The sequence below is a fragment of the Micromys minutus genome, assembly GCF_963924665.1.
Source record: "Micromys minutus genome assembly, chromosome: 14".
NCBI classification, from domain to species: Eukaryota; Metazoa; Chordata; class Mammalia; order Rodentia; family Muridae; genus Micromys; species Micromys minutus.
Window position 1 is genome coordinate 34,391,185 of NC_137983.1, and position 15,435 is coordinate 34,406,619.

The window sequence follows — 15,435 nt, forward strand, 5'->3', positions numbered from 1 at the left end:
CTAGGCTTACTCTTCGTTTTCCCACATAAGCCATGCTGACGTAGGGGCAGGTTTGAGCTCTAGAAAAATAATTGCTTGTTATCTGATTGCACAGTTGGTACTGAATAGGCAGAACTACCATTGGAGAACAGCTGGAAATACTAATGCTTCTCTCTCTCTCTCTCTCTCTCTCTCTCTCTCTCTCTCTCTCTCTCTCTCTCTCTCTCTCGGCTTTACTAAGTACTTTGCTATCTTTACTCACATTTGAGTCTCTGTCATGAGATAACCTGTCTGTAAGCTATAGAATCAGTTCTTGAGAGGACAATACTGCAGAATGACTGCACTGTGTATACAGATACTTGCTTGTCACTGCTATAATGTGTTACACTGACACTAGTATTTGTTATTAGTCACTTTGAGCTTTGTTTTCTCCGTAGCCATGGTCACTTCCTTGATTTCTTTCTATTTGCTTGGACATTGCATTTTTTTTTCCCTGTATTATTTTCAAGTCCACACAAACTGGTCTATGTCCTCAGCTATATTTTGTCTGATTTGTTATTTAAATATTGACATTGACTGAAAATATTTTCTTTCTCTCCACTTCTCCCTCCTTTGATTGGATCAAGCCAAAGAAGGAAGAAAAGTTTCTATTCCACATTTGGTTTTTGTGTGTATGTGTGCCTTGGGGAGTTTATATACACCATGTGCCCTTAGATTTCTGTGGAGGCCTGAGGGTGTCAGATGCCTTGGGACTGGGGTTACCGGTGGGCTGAGCAGCTAATGTGAGTGCTGGGTACTGAGTCCCTGCCTCTGCAAGAGCAGTCAGCGCTCAACCCTGGAGCCCCCTCCCCTTCTTTCAGCCTTTAGAGACCTGCTTGTCCTGTTGTAGGGATAGGTTTTCTCAGCTGGGTTAACATGGCAGAATGATGCTGTTGCTCAAGAGTCATTTATTTAAACTGTAATTTTTGAAAGGTGAAAGGACATTTAGTTCATCTTCCTGGAAATTACAAGTATTGTGAAGAACAATTTGGAGAGGAAGAGAAGGTGGGTAGTAAGATTCTGGGGAAGGAGGGATCACAAGTGGTCAATAAAAAGAAGGAGCACCAGACAGGTCACCCACCTCAAGTGAGCTGTCCCAGTCCTTTGTGAAGTCTGTGAGGGGTGTGTCCTGTTTCAAGGAAGACTTTGAGCTGCTGTAAGGAGACTGACTTCTTTAGTGATGGGCTGTGGACTCCTCTATTCCAGCAGAGTGTCTTGAGATGCTTCCTATGTATAATGGACTCCAGTGTTGGTCGGTGAGTGGTTTCGTTAAGTACTTGTCCTTAGTGCTGGCTCATGTTCGACTCTCTCTGCCCCGACACAGCATCATGCTCACACCAGAGCCAAATGCGATGGCCAAGTGGCAAGTTAAAATCAAGAGTGCTGTGTGTATGCATGTATGTTTTTGACAGGGTATGTCTGTGTAGTCTAAGCTGGTTTCAAATTCTTCAGTACTGGGATTACAGGTAAGTGTGACCCACCATGCCCGTGATGGGAATTGTAGCATGGGAATTTTATCAGGTAAGATCTCTATGTTGTAAATAAAGTTTTGTGGAATAGCTCCCACTTGCAATTTGCTTGTGTTCTGTGTCTGCTACAGCAGCAGAGGTAAATATTCACTCTAGAAATCTTGCCTTCGATCTGCTTAGTCCACTATAGAAATTGACCTCTTCCTGATTAAAAACATCATTAAACTCCCTTGATTTAAAAAAAAAAAAAAAAAAAAAAAAAAAAGACCAAAACAGAACCAAAAGCCCTGATGGTATGAGAACCCTAGATCAGAATGCTACAGTGCAGTAGTAGGTACACCGAGGAGCAGTTGAACTGACAGTAACAAGCTCGGAGGAAAACAGAAATGGGTGGTTTAAGAAGTGACTCCAGTATTCTTGGGAGGAATGATAGTATCATGTGTGTACTAAGATGGACTAAAAGGCTTGAGACCGGGGGATGAGGTACTGTCGTCCCTGAGGATACTGAATTGCCATGACTCCAGCCTGCTGCCATAGTGCCGTGGAGCCTGTCCTTTCCTTAGGCTTGAAGTCATCTCTAGATTCTTCATCTTATATAAACACCCAGGTAAATGCTGTGGGAAAGGCCATATGCAGTTTTGTTGGGGGAAGATGTCTGCTTATGTTCTGTACAAATACATATTTTTAAAGATTCGTGTGTGTGTGTGTGTGTGTGTGTGTTTTGAAGGGTTCTCAGATGTCAGAAGGGCCCATTATGTTTCCTGGAACTAGGGTTACAGATAAGCTGCTGTGTTTGGAACTAAACCTGGATCCTCTACAAGAATAGCAAGTATTTGTAACTGCTGAGCCGTGTTTCAAGCCTCAGTAAATCTCCTTACACCTTGTTTTTAGTCTGGTTTATTGAAGCTAAAGGTGCAGAATCTTTGGATTCAGAGAACAAATGGTTCTTTCTCTGGATTGTGTATCAAGGCTTGGCTAAGCAAATGGGGATTCTAGAGCTTGACATACAGTCTGTCTTTATACCTCCAAGGTGGTATCCTCAAGGTAGGTCACTTTAGGGGGTTGTTTTGAATTGGTTTTATTTACTTACATTGCAGACATTATGTCTTGCCAGTTTCCCCTCCACAAACCTTCTGTCCCTTCCCCTGTCCTCCCTGCCTCTGTGAGGGTGCTTACCTACCTTCTCCACCTAACCACCCTAGTATTCCCCTACACTGGGGCATGGAGCCTCCACAGGACCAAGGGCCTCCCTTCCCTTAAGGGATGCCAGATAAGGCCATCCTCTGCTACATGTGCACCTGGAGCCATGGGTCCCTCCGTGTGTACTTGGTGGTTTAGTTGTTGGGAGCTCTGGGGGGGTCTGATTGGTTGATTTTGTTGTTCTTCCTTTGGCTCCTTCAGTCCTCCCAACTCCCTCATTGGGATCCCTGTGGCTACAAGCATCTGCATCTGTATTGGTCAGGCTCTGGCAGAGCCTTTCAGGCTATACCAGGTTCCTGGACAGCTGAGTGCTTCTCAGCATCAGCAACAGTGTCTGGGTGTGGTGTCTGCAGATGGGATGGATCTCTAGGTGGGGCAGTCTCTGGATGGCCTTTCCTTCAGTCTCTGCTCCACTCTTTGTCCCTCATGCAGTATGATTAATGACAACTTCAATACAAGTCATTCCTGAGTGATGAGGACAACAAAATAAGTCCGTAAGCTCACAATTCGGTCTGCTGTCCAGAGCAGAGGGCTGTTCTTGCTTAATCACTACTCCTTTGAATTTGGGTTTGTTTGTTTTATCTTTGACAGTGAAACCACTTTAGTCCTGAAATACAGGACTTGAGGTCTCTATCACCTGCTCTAGTATGTATACATCCTTAGCATACATACCACATCCTCAACCATCACGAAGTTTAATTGGCCTTTGTCTCGCTGTCTTAGTCCCTTTTCTGATGTTGACATGGTGTACCACACACCAGGCCTTTATAGAGAACAGGTTGGTTTCTTCATGGTCTGAAGGCTGGAAAGGCCAGTGCCCAAGTATTACATTTGTTAAGGGTCTTCTTGCCGACAATGATGTAGAGAAAATGGTGGCAAGAAAATGTGAGAGCATACCACCTTCCCTTCTCCACTCATAAAGCTACTGACTTCATCATGAGGGCCCACCCTTAAAACCTCATATGGCCTCAGTTACCTTCCAGAGGTTCTACCTTTCAAAACCATCGACAGGAATTTGTGGTGTTTCCAAGACCTGAACTGTGGGCTATTTGAACCAATGCTGTGTTCCGGTTTGGTTTCTCTGTTGCTGTGATAAATACCATTGCCAAAGTCGATGTGGGGCGGTATTTTATCTTAGGAGACAGTGCAGGAACTGTGCAGAGGCAGGGAGCTTGAGGAGAGCTGCTTAATGGGAGCATTGCCCACAGCGGGCTGCACCCTCCTTCATCAGTGACCAATGAGTTAAGGCCTCAAGAGATGCCCACAGGCCAGTCTATCGGGGCATTTTCCCCATAACTGGGCTGTGGTAAACTGACAGCTGAAGCTATGAGACACTGCCCATCCCTACCTGTTCCTCTCAGATCTGTCCAAAGTGTTGCTCTGCACTGTTTCGAACGCTTACATTTTTCACAAGATAAAAGTCAAGTCTCTGGCATTTAGACCCTCCTGTCCACTTTCTTACATTTTCTAGGTTTGGCTAGCCCATTGCCCTGGGCTAGTCATGACATGCTCCTACTTTGTCCCCAGAAAGTAATCCATCAAGTGTGGTCTCTGGCTTTGACTTTTAAGAGCTGGCTTTGAGCCCAGCCTTAGGAGTCTACCCTGACCTTGGAAATATTTTCTGGTGTGTTTTCTGTGCCCACTGGGCTCTTGATTGGTGCCAAGATTCATGTTCACGATTTCATCCACACAGGTTCTTGCATATTGTGTCCTCAGACTCTAATATGCAATGTATCCTTGAAAAAGTATGCATGGTGAAATATATTCCTTAAGGTCTGTATCTTCCGGAACTGGAAAAGTTGGTGGCTTATATTCTAATTAATCTGAAGAAAGTGGCTGCCTAGATAGAGTGTTTATTTTCTTGTTCCTATGAACCCTGACTCTTAGTCAGAAATACTTAATCAGTACTTGTCTTTCCCTCTAGGTGTCAGAAGAAGCAAACAAACGCTAAGTCCATGCCTAATCTGTCTCTGCATTGCTAATTTTAAAAACTCCATTTTTGACCTTGAGAAGGTCATTCATTGCTTGCCTCTGGTTTAGTGCTGTAATTCTTCAACTTTTTTGTTTGCATAAGTACTTTTTGAAAATTTAGATGGAGGCTAATTCTATTGCACATTTTTGTTTCATTTCAGTCTTGAGACAGGATTTCACCATGCAGTCCTGACTGGCCTGGAACTTGCTATGTAGGTCAGAATGGCCTTGGACTTTCTGGAAATCCACCTGGCTCTGTGTCTTGTTAGTGATGGGATTAAACATGTAAGCCACCACCACACCTGGTTCCAGTGCACATTCGGTTTCCCCGGTTTGTTGTCAGTACATGGAATAGTCACCTAGTATAAGTACTCACATTGGCTCGAGTCTGAGGATGGTGGCTGGGCTGAAGGGCAGGAGCCATTCCCATTGGATCCGTTGACCTGTCCTTGTATTTTACTGCATAAATCTGTGCTTTAAAGCCACAGAAGTATTCATTTTTGTTGTTAAGACAATGTAAAATGTGGAATAATCCTTTTCAGGGTGATTCTGGGTCCTGGGCTCAGGGTCTCTGGCATGATCCCAGTCAAGTATTCTACCACTAAGCTATATCTATGAAAAAGCGCCTAGTAGTCAATGACCAATTTTTAAAACTTGTATCCATATAAGTGTGAATATAGCCCCTACATAAAGAGGAGGAGTGGAAGTCACTCTAAGGACCATTTTATTCAGTTTCTTAAATCCCATACCAAAGATTGTATCTATCTACAAAACTTGGGCTTTAAAAAGTCATCAGCTAGTGATGGTTAGCTTCTTGGTCTCTTGTAGAAAACAATTAGTTGTAGATTATATGACTATTAGAAGTATTTGTTATGTAGAATTATATTGCAAATCCAAACAATTGTACCAGTGTTTAAGTGCATATTAATTGGACCTACTAGGCCTTAGGTCTTCAAATTATTTTTACAATACTATGTAGTTCTGACTTCATCTATGGCAAATATTCATCATATAACAAGATCAAATGAGATAACTTTCTTAGCTCAACCAAATCAGTCTGATTTTGTCAGAAAAGGTGACTTGTAAATTAAATGCTAATGAATTTTAAAGACATGAAAACCATCAAACAATACATATTATCATACAAAGGTTATTCTAAGGAGTTAAGAATACTTTTGCAGAGGACCTGATTTTGAGTCTCAGGGCCCACACGATGCTCACATCTATCGATAACTCCAGGATACTCAGTGCACTTTGCTGACCTTCTGAGGTTCCAAGCACAAGTTGTGGACACATACATACATGCAGACAAAACACCCACCCATGTAAAGTTTTAATCCCTGTAAAGAAGTTATACAAAGCAGTGAGGATTAAACTCAAGTAGATTTACCAGATAAGAGTCAGTGTTTTGTTAGAGTTGTAACAAGTCTGTGCTTTGGATGAAATTGTCATGTGTAAGCAGGTAGATGCCCTTTTCTTTCAGGAAACGTACACTTTGAACCAAGATGTTTGGGAGGATTAGCAAGAAAATGAATGTCTTATGCTGCTAGAAGCAAACCGATCTGGTAGCTGACCTCGTCTGTTTTCTGCTAGCAAATGGGAATGATGTTTTAAGAGTAATAAGTAAACTGGTATTCGGAGTGGGAGTAAATATTTTACAGTATGAATCAAACATTTTGTGTGTAGATTTTCTTCATCATGAAAATTTTGATAGTCTAGAAAAATATTCTCTGCTACAATGAAAATAATAAACCACCATAGCATAGTTTTGACGGTCCAAAGGTATTGTTTTAGTCATTATTTTAAGAATAATTTTATATGATTTTTTTATTCTTTGAGGATTTAATACATTCACATGATATATTTTGACAGTATTCACCTGACAATGTATCCTAACTCCTGGACCTATCCCCACTGCCACAGCACCTCCTAACTTCAGGTCTCATTTTTTTATAATCATCCAGGTTCAATTTGTCCTGCCCAGAAACATGTGGGTGTGCCCATTAAGGATGAGTTTTGGTTTTGTTTTGTAAAAACCTACCTTTAATTGTAGTGGACATTGTTCTAAATGCTTTTCTTATATTTGCTTTATATTGTGTTGGAGGTGCATGAAGTGTGCCAGTCAGGAGCCAGTATGGAGGGACCATCTCTCTCTGCACCCTGTGGGGACCCAGAGATCAAACTCAGGTTATCAGTAACACTGATAGCAAGTACCTTTACCTGCTGAGCCATCTCACAAACCCTGGTCGGTTTTTAAATAGATGACAATTTTACTTAAGTAAAACTCTGTATTTCTTATAGATGTCTGCTTCCTGGCTCATGGGACATCACCAACAGTGGTTTATGAGGGATGTCAGGCCTGAGTTAATTTTCCAGGGCACAGGAGGAAAAAGAAAAACTAACTCCTGGAAGCTGCCCTTCACATGAATGCTGTGACACACCGGCAACCCTGACACACACAATAAGCAAGTATAACTTCACAGAAAGTAAAGAATCCGGGGCTGGAGAGATAGCTCAATGGTGAAGTGCTGTGCAGACCTAAGTACAATCCCCAGTAAGATAAGCTGGACACGTGCTTGTAAATCTAAGCACTGGGGATGTGGAGCTGGACCATTCCTGAGCTCTTGGGCCAGTCAGCATTCTAGCCTGTTTGTCAAGTTCCAGGTCACTGAAACCCAATCTCAATAAGAAGAGGGGGGAAGGGGAACAGCATCCTTCAAGTGACAACACCCAAAGTCACTCTGGCCCTAGCCACACACCAAAGGGTCATGCCCTTAGCATCAGGGTGGTGGCACATGCCTGTAATCCTAGTGCAGGGAGCCTAAAGACAGGCACTCATTGCCATGAATTGACAACTGTATGCTATAGCAATTATCAGGCCAGCCAGGGATACATCGTAACACCCTGTCTAAAGCAGCAAACAAAGAACTAAGGTGTTTCTTAGTAAGGTTCTTAGAGATGGAAGTAGCCAACTTGTTACATATATAATAAAAATCATAATTTCTTTCGCTCTATTTTTCTACAAATTCTCATTTTAAACATCCCAACAAATCCTCATTCCTAATTCCTCCTTCTTAAAGGGGTGTGTGTGTGTGCCCGTGCACACGTGCACTCCTGCTCTTGTGTATGTCCAGGCCATGGCAAGATATCTCATGGGAGCATGAAGCCATAGCCAACATTTTATGTAGGTGCTGGAGATTGGGACTCAAGTTTTCACACTTGCAGAGGGAATCTCTCAGGCACTGAACTATTTCCCCAGTGCTCTGGTAAAAATGTTTAAATGGGGCAGATGTCTGAGAAACTGCCAGAGCTCCCCACCTTTGTGCAAGAATATTAATGTCTCAGCATTAGAATAGAGAGTAAAATTCCTTCATGATTATCTTTCCACAGGGTTATCAGAGGTGTCTTAGCACTCCTACAGTTAGACATCTACAGGGAGACATTTGGCGCAGTGTTGAATTTCTAGTTCCCTCTCTCCTTTCTTTTTCTTCCTCCCTCCCTCCCTCCCTCCCTCTCTCTTTTCCTTCTCCCTCCCCCTCTCTCTCTCTGTGTGTGTGTGTGTGTGTGTGTGTGTGTGTGTGTGTGTGTGTGTGTGTTTCCTTCTGTGTTTTCAATACAAGGTTTCTTTGTGTAACAGCCCTGGCTGTCCTAGAACTCACTCTGTAGATCAGACTGACCTTGAACTCACAATGATCCAGCTGCCTCTGCCTCCTGAATGCTATAATTAAAGGCATGCAGCATCATGTCTGGTCCTGAATTTCTAGTACTTAATATATGTCCAGAAAATGCTTTTTGATTGCTTGCCTGTTTTTGTCATGTGTCATGTGTTCTTTTTTCTTTTAATTTTCATTGATAAAAGCTCTTACTGAGAACTTCTCTAGTGGACACTGGTAAAACCGGTGAAGAGTGTAGAAGACTGGAAGCAGGCCTGCTCCTGCCTCACGAACATCATGCCTGTTCTCCGGTCAATATCAGCCTCTGAGTGTCTTTCATCTCGTGTCAGGCACATCTGCCTGAGCATTCACCTCGCCTCAATGAAGGTTTATTCAGTCCTGAGCTGTGTGGAAACCATGCATACCAGCAACAATGGAACAGAATTACTCTCTGTCACTCGGAAGTGAGCTACATACACTCTTGCTGAAATATGTGAAGAACGAGGTAGCTTTCATCCATTCTGTGTAGTGAGGGCAGTGGCAACCTCCAAACATTACATTGATTCAGATTCAGGAGAGACAGGTCAAATTTAATAAAGACACTTTAAGTCATAGCCCATTAACTACTACATAGTTTACTTCAGGCAACTCTTGTATTTTTACCAGTTAGTGATCTGAGAGGCAAGAAGGAAGTGGAGCCTTTGTTAATGAAGTATAGGAAATTTTCAATGTTCTAATTTGGAATATTATGTGATTCATTGCTCAGATATGGAGATTGGTAATAAAAGAATTTATGCTTAGAAAGCACAAGCTTTTATCCTTGTTAAAGTCCTATTCCCGTGTATGTGTGTGTGTGTGTGTGTGTGTGTTGTGTTTGTGCATATGTGAACACACATGTGTGTTCAGATCCCCTGGAAATACAGATGATCATGAGCTGCCTGCCATTACTGGGAACCAAACCCAGGTCCTCTGCAAGAGCAGCAAGCATCCAACTCCTGAGCCATCTGTCCATTCCCAGGCTTTTATTCTTGAGACATTTATTCAAAAATCATATTCTACTGTTACACGTTTTCATGACCCTACTAGTTAAATTCAGTATCTCAGTCTCCAGGCTTGGGGAGTTCCAAAGGAAGTAATGCTACTTTAACAGGTCTTCATGTGGTGGTGTCCCCCACAACCACAAAATTATTTCCGTTGCTACTGTTATGAACCATAATGTTGATGTTTGTTTTCTGATGGTCTTAGGTGAACCCTGTAAAAGGGTCAGTCAGCCCTGGAGGGGTCGAGACCCAGAGGTTGAGAACCACTGCCCTAGGGACGTCTCAAAACAAGTGGAGGAAGGATCAGATCATGCATGCAGCATGGATTTCCTTAAGCTTGTGCCCTCACCTTGCTCATTTCTCCTGGTGATGCTCAAGTTTATCTTGCACCTCACGGCAAAGGTTTTCTAAAATCAATTGCCCTAATCTCTGATGTTCTGGAAATGTTCCCATCAGCTTCTTTTTTTTCTTTTTAATTGAACAACTATTTTTAAAAACAAAGATAAATGTACAGATTTTAAGCATTTTTGCATAAGAGTATACGAATACATTTTTGTCAGTACTTGATTTTTTTTTAAAGGTTTGATAGTGTGCATTAAGATCTTACTAGTTACAATGAGCATAAAGTACATGTAAAACAAGATGTAACCTGGAAATAGTAAAAGTTTTCTTGGTGTGTAAAGATTAAGCATAATGGTTTTTCATTTTCTTTTTCTTTCTTTTTTTGGGGGGGGCCTTTGTTTTTTCTTAAACTTCATACAGTCTGTGAGTTGTTTCTGGGATGTTCAGAGCTTTCTGGGGTTAGTATCCAACTATCAGTGACTGCATATTATGTCTGTTCTTTTGTGACTGGGTTACCTCACTCAGGATGATATTCTCTAGATGCATCCATTTTCTTAAGAATTTGGTTAAGTCATTGTTTCTGATAGCTGAGTAGTACTCCATTGTGTAAATGTACCACAATTTTTGTATCCATTCATCTACTGAAGGACCTCTGGGTTCTTCCCAGCTTCTGGCTATTATAGGGCTGCTATGAAAAACTATGGAAGGCTTCACGAATTTGTGTGCCATCCTTGCGCAGGGGCCATGCTGATCTTCTCAGTACCGTTCCAATTTTAGTGTGTGTGCTGCCGAAACGAGCACTCCCGTCAGCCTCTTGGATAGCTCACTGGGGTTACTCGTCATGTCACCTTGGGGTCAGGACATAAAGAAACAACTCAGCTTATTCCCTCACCCTCTGCCCTTTTCCCTTAACACACAGTTAAAGCAGGGTTGGCTCACACACTCCTGCTCCAACCCGCCAAGCTTCTGGTCTTTCCGAATGCTTGCACATCCCTTTCCACACGGACGTGTGGGGGCAGAAAGCCTAGGTGTGATTCCACTTTGCACCAGACTGAGAGTCTGTTAAATGCCGGAGCTAGAGGAGAGTGTTTGTCTCCGAGCTGTACCTGAGCCTGCTTACGTCAGCCTGTGCTCATGTGCTGCTTATCTTCGCCCTGCTGCATGATCTACAGCCTGCGCAAGGCTCTGCACCAGTTTGCAATGAAACGCTTGGATGCGGCCCTCTGTTGTAGTGAGTTGCTTTCATTTGTCCCATGTCTAAGTACATCCCATCTTTGTTTTTGCTTTTGAGACAACGGCTTGTTATGTAGCCCAGGTTGGCTTTAAACACAGACTTAAAATTCATGCTGCCCCTCCTGCCCTGACTTCCCAAGTGTGTCACCTCTTCAGGCTCTGGTTCTTAAATGGCCCTGAATGTGAAGGGGTGCATAATTCTCATTAGCTCGCTTTGGGGATTTGTTTTGTTTTTATCAATTTTCAGTCCAGTGTCATGCAATAATAATTGGATTGTTTATATTCAACTACTTATCTTATTCTTCTTGAGGAAGTAGGGCAAGAAAGTACACAATGAAAAGCAGGTTTTGGGGGGCAGTTTAAAAACAGTGAAGAATTTAAGAGCATGAAGGTTAAGGTTAGGGCTATGTTTTTATCTTGACACCAACAGTGTGGCCTCAGCAAGATGCTTAATCTTTCGAGCTTCGTTTTCCTATGAAACTTAATAGGGTGATTGCGGGAGCTGAATGAGCTAACATCTGAATCATGCCCAGCGAAGGACTGCTGATTTAGTGAGAATATCTCAGAATAGGACACAGACAGATTCAGAATTCATGCTGGTACTAAAGGCTATCCTGTATGGCATGGCATTCCAGATTAAGGGTTACCAGACTAGAGTTTCCTATGTTTTCTGTGAGAGTGGATGATCCTGAACTCTGGAATGGAGTCAGACCTGTGGGAATAAGGGGAAGGTGAGGGACAGGAAGGAAGCCAGTGGGCGGGCTCACAGACACATCTGCTACATCTATTCAGTAGAAGCATAGTCCCTGCTGGCCCATTTCCAAGCCGACTTAGTTACCGAATAAATGAGGTAAGGTGATCACAGTCGTGGCATTAAGTACTCGGAACATTAGAGGGACAGAAACAATGACTGATCGGCCAGGTTGTCAGGAGGGCAACTTTTGAATAGAAATGCAAACTAAAATGTGAGGAACACACCGATAAACAATGGGAAAAAAATTGTTAACCATGCAGTTAAAATAGCACTTTGATGGAAACGAAACACAGGAAGGTGAGCACATCTGGATTCTCTACTGTGATATTTCCCAGGGGAGGGGAGGCTGCCTGTCTCCCTTATGAGGGCATAGATTCTGAACCTGTCAGGACTCCGAGGGTGACCTACATCTTCGTCATCTGCTTGGCTGACATGGAGCCAAATTCACCTGGTGAGACCTGTTCTTGAACTCTGGCCTCAGAGTCTGAACCATGAGGTCTTTATGAGTTAAGAGCCTTAGCTCCAACTCTGAGCTGGCTTTCCCACATGCCTACTGGACCGGTTTTACAGCCAGGGCTCTGAAAAATGGGTTCCCACTAACTTACACATCTGTAATAAACTGGGTTGCTCATGGCCCTGTAATAAATGCCATCTGCAACTTGTAGGGCAGCCTCTCTTGGGTCTCAGTGGAAAGACCCAGTACCACTGTATAGTGGATCCTATCTGATTTATCATGAGAATCTCTTGAACTTTATTTCAGAGTTCCAGGCAGGGTGGAGACTAGGTCTGAGTTTTAAAGCAAGAGTCAAACCTGGAACATGTGTTGGCATGGGCAGCCTCTGAGCCTCTAATCACCATTACCCATTGCTGATAGGGTCTGGCCAGTCAGACCAGACAGCGGGCACTGGAGGATTCTAGGTATGCACAGCACATCTTGAATGGTAGTGATGAGTACCTTCCTCTGAGTGACAGTGACATTTCTCCTAACAGACAGGCAGTAAATGCCAGCAAGTACACTGGGGGGGAGAAAAGCATTGCATGGGCAAAAGGAAAGATGGGCTGTAGCAGAGATGCCTGGACAGCACACAGGGCCTAGTGCCTTCCCAGTGTTGGCCACATTCCTCTCCTGGCTTCCCTGACATGTTCCTTTATCCTGTGACAAATCCCCTCAGTAGCTACAACCAGCACAAGCTGATTTCCTGTGGTTAAAGAGCAGACTACTCCAGACTTCGCTAAGACAACCTCCACGAAGAACAATACCCTTCAAACACGTGATGGTGGGAAATAACAGCTTTCTTCACAAACAAGCCTGGAAATGGGCTTGGGAGGGGCAGAACCAAAATACTCTCACTGCTGGCTAGTTTATTCTAGTATTCACTTGGTATAAAGAGTGGTCCACTGTGAGAGAAGGAATTAAAGATGCTGTATCTGGGGAGGAATGAGAAGAGGCAACGGAGGCCACACATAAGCAAGGCTCAAATCAGCCTCCCCGCAGGAAATGGGAACAGAGCCCATGCCAGGGCACTGGTGGGTTCGGAGGCAGAGCCAACCTCACTCATGCTGATTGCAATATATACCTGCTGCCTCCCCTCTGCATCAGCCTGGCAGAGGTCTCATAACCGAGCCGAGGTTTTTGATTAGTTGGGTTTAGCTTATGGCAAAAATAATCAACACTGCCTAAGAAAAGATAAAGCACATCTGTTCCTGGGTGGAAACCAGAAAGTCACTGTCCCATAGAAAGTGATCTTTGTCAGCCTAGAACGCCCGAGGGTATTCCTGCACAAAGCGCTTCAATATTCTCTGCATGGGAATGAAGCATACCATGCAAAAGGTTCTGGCCGCTGCCACACACCTAAAACCCACATGGAGACACTCATCCATCCAGGGGGCTGGGGATCTGTAGGAGTGTCTTCCAGGTGAGCACAGGTGGTAACTGCACATTCCTCTTATTACCTGGAGGCCAGAAATAGCACTTGGATCAAGCAGCCCTGCCTGGCTTGTTATGGCGGAGCTATGATGGCCCTGAGCCCAGGCAGCCAGCTGGCTGGCAGATGCCTGAAACTTGGGAAGTGAACAGAGCAGTTCCGAGAAGCAGTAACCCACAAGCAGCCATGTTGGCTTCTTCATATCGCTGTATCCCAGGCCTTCAAAATGGTTGTCCTGGGTCTTCAAAATTGTTCTCCGGCAGCTCCAAGGGTTCTACAGAGCACTCAGAGAAAGTCTGCAGCTTTCTCCATCATTTGCCTTCTGTCTGTGTCTTCACTGGACTCATCTTTTTATTTGACAAATCGGTTCGTAATAACTGATGCTTGAGGCTTAAATGGTGTTTTGGGGTGCATTGGCACCCTGCTATATGCACATATGCACACATGCACCCCCCCCCCCAGGTGGAGAACGATTCTCTTTCCCTATCTTCCCTTCAGTACAGTCAAGGCCTGCTCGGCTATGAACTGGTGTGCACCTTTTTAGTGGGGACACAGAACAGTCCACTAGAGGAGGAGGAAGAACAGGGCAGGAAAACCAGGCCTACTGTGTGCACCTCTGTCCCTCATTTACCCAGTCTGGGACTGGGGTCTATGAGTAGGTGCCCACCTTGGGCATAATAATAATATCAAGGGGAACCCGTATATTTCAACAAGATAAATGATATATCTTAAGAAAAGTGAAATTAGGGCCAGCAAGATGGCTCAGAGAATGAAAGCTTTTGCAGTCAAGCCTGAAGATCTGAGTTCAAGACCCACGTGGTAGAAGAAAAGGACTGGCCTTGCAATGCTGTCCTCTGGTTCCTGCATGTTTGCTGTAGTACTGACACACACATGCGTGCAAGAAGCAAATGCAGCAACTCACAAATGCCATTTTGAAACAGAATTGATGCGAAGGCTACGTGTTAAATAATAAGTAAACAACTGAGTATGGGCAGAATCCACAGAGCAGGGGTCACAACGAGGGAGGGCGGGGGCTGTGTGAACATGGGGTTGGGTCACTCCATCTACAGCGCGGGGTTTTTCTTTTCTTTTTCGATTTTGGTTTAATTTGATCATGGTACTACAGAGGCCGTACTTGGACCCTAAGTAATACATGGAGAGGAGAGAGGGAAGGGAGGAGACAGACAGACAGACAGACAGACAGACAACTCACATACCACACGTGAATGAAGGTCGAGGCGGAAACCTAAGGTAAGTACTTCCTTCTCCCTTGCTGGGGCAGGATCTTGCTTCTTTTGCTGGGCTGTATATTCCAGGCTTGCTGCTCTTGAGCTTCTAGATAATTCTTCTGACTCTTACCTCCCATCCAACCACAGGAGTGCTGCTTGGATGACAGATGTATGCCACCACAGCTGACTTTTTACACGGGTTCTGGAATGGAACTCAAGTTGTCAGACTCATGTGGCTAATGTCTTTACCTGCTGAGCCATCTCCCCAGATGCCAAGATGTTAGATTTTCTTAAATTCTGTGCCCCACCTGAGCCCCAGGAAACCCTTTTCTGGGTTGCTGATCCTTCTTAGCTGAAGGAGGGAAATACACTGAAAGCAAGCCCTGTATAAAGCACCAGAACACTAAGCCTCAAAAGCCCTACTGGATTTCCTGCATCAACAGGGAGATTTCAACAGAGAGATAACCTAGGTGTTGGGAGTTGGCAGGAGAAGAGAGGAAGAGAGGTGACTATCTCTAGCATGTGTCACCAAGCACAGCCTGTGAAGTGCCAGTGTTGGCTGATTCATGTGGCTGGGGTAAGGGTTGGACCCGCTTTCCTA